The 2,072-nt window shown below is 39.6% G+C and overlaps 1 long non-coding RNA gene across 1 annotated transcript; it reads right to left on the bottom strand.

Annotated features, from left to right (window-relative positions):
• Positions 1-214: 214 nt before the first annotated feature.
• Positions 215-1,107, bottom strand: LOC147818568 (uncharacterized). The gene is made up of 3 exons (XR_015437863.1): positions 951-1,107; positions 377-519; positions 215-285 (listed from the first exon to the last, which is right to left on the bottom strand). It is a non-coding gene; the product is annotated as an uncharacterized LOC147818568 (long non-coding RNA).
• Between the last annotated feature and the right edge of the window lie 965 nt (positions 1,108-2,072).

Below are 2,072 nucleotides of genomic sequence, written 5' to 3'. Positions count from 1 at the left end.
ATCTCTCCCTGGCAACATGCAGCTGTTTCAATCTGCAGCCTATATATTACACTGTACGTACAAACTGTGTATGTGTCTGTGTGTGTGTGTATGTTCAGTGAGCAGATAAACTGACTTACCTTGTCCCCTGAAAGAAGAAAAAACACCAAAAAGATGTTGTTACTATTGGTTCCATCTGTGCCGGCATCACTTTGTCATTCTCAATCTCTGCGCTACAGAAATGTTGCATTTACTCACTCATCATATGTGGCATCCTCCGCGTCTGACATGTTTAGGATGCAGCACCTGTGCAAATAAATGCAACTCACTGCATCATGATGATATTATAATATTTGCTGTTATCAACATAAAGACAGAAAGAAATACACAGACTTACCCAGATAGTGCGGCGTGTGCTTCTGACGGGGGTTCAGTGGGGAATTGTATACTGTGCCCTTCTCTGTTGGCCATAAGCTTTTAAACCCAGTGCTGGATCACATGGCGGCAAGCTGCTCATGTCTACAATTGGTGGGCACATACCTGCAAACAGATGGCAGATGGCATTAACTAGCATGGGAAAACATGCATTCTCCATGGACTTGCATTGTCTATTTTTACACGGCAAAAACCTAGACTGAGCACCACAGGATTACTGCTCTCAAAAGGTTTCCGTGTCCAGGTCTGGCAGACGCGGGGAAGGTTAGAAATAATCTGTGTAAACTCTTGTGTGCAAATACACAACTAGAGCTCCTCTGATTTCAAAGCATTTACTATAACTTTATGATTCTGTTGATCAGTAACACATTTATCACACAAGCTTTTACACTATACTGCATTATGTAACAGCATTTTTTCCTAAGATGGAAGTGTTACACGGTCCAGTAATTGTACATAATTCCTGTATCAGGTTGTTAAAGGGAAGGTTAAAGTAACACTCGCTCCTTTGACTGGCTCCATCTCCTGCAGCTCACCTTCAATCTTGCATCCGTGCCCTCTGTCCTCACACGCAATAACCAGTTATCAACAACACCCTTTGGGAGCTGCCAAGTCTTTTGATACTCCCAGTGTTTGTTGTTAATACTGTTTCTGACCCCAGAGTCTGGATTGTGACTCAGCCATAGACTGTACTCAACAGATGTCTCTTATGAACTGCAGCCAGAATGTAATTGAATAGTTTTTCCTTCCCTTTTTTAAAATAGAGGGGGATGATGTTGTTTTGTGGTCTTCTAGGGGCAAGTTAAAACAAGGTCTCAAGTCAGTCGAGACAAGCTCAAGTCAAGTCAATTCATTTCAATCCAAATATATTTATATAGTGCAGAATCATAACAGAAGTTATCTCAGTGCACTTTTCATATGGAGCAAGTTGAGACTGCACTGTTTATAAAATGATTCACAGAGACCCAACATTCCCCCATGAGAAAAAAGGTGACTGTGGCAAGGAAAAACTTCCTCTCAACAGGCAGAAACCTTGAACAAAACCAGGCTCATGGTGGGTAATAGTTTTAGTAATAAAAAGACTGATAGGACAAGTTATAAAATTAATAATAGCCTAATGATAATAATAATACTAAAGCGACTAATAAGGAACTAGTAATAATTGTAGCAGTAGGTGTTGAGCAGGCTCATGGAGGCATGCGGCTTACAAGTCAAGTCAAGTCACATGATTCAAATCTTCAGAAGCAAAATGCAAATCAATGTCAAAGTGGTCTCAGAATGGCCACAATGTTCACAGAGTATTTGAACGTTTTTCCATTCATAACTTTGTCATTAGTGTTGTTTTTAATAACTGAGCCAATAATCTGTCACAGTAATAAAACATATTAGGCGTGTTGTGTTGTTCACATTTTCTTATTTGTTTGTTTATTAGATGTAAGATAAGTTCATTTATTAATCTACTACTGGAAGCTAGACAACTGAAACACTCATTCATTGGTGACTGATGGTCTACAAGGCAAATAATAAAGGAAGCCTCTGGAATTTATGTGTGTGTGTGTGTATATATATCCGTTAGTGTTTGTGTTATTCACTCATGGATTCCCTTTGTTAGACCCTCTACATTGTAGTCCATGCTTTGTAGGCAGGGTTGAAGGTAA

Source organism: Seriola lalandi, unplaced genomic scaffold (assembly GCF_002814215.2).
Source record: "Seriola lalandi dorsalis isolate HSWRI2012SDOR001 ecotype SW California unplaced genomic scaffold, Sedor1 jcf7180002054561, whole genome shotgun sequence".
NCBI classification, from domain to species: domain Eukaryota; kingdom Metazoa; phylum Chordata; class Actinopteri; order Carangiformes; family Carangidae; genus Seriola; species Seriola lalandi.
Note: the sequence above shows the minus strand (reverse complement) of the source record. Positions and strands in the feature narration are given on the sequence as shown.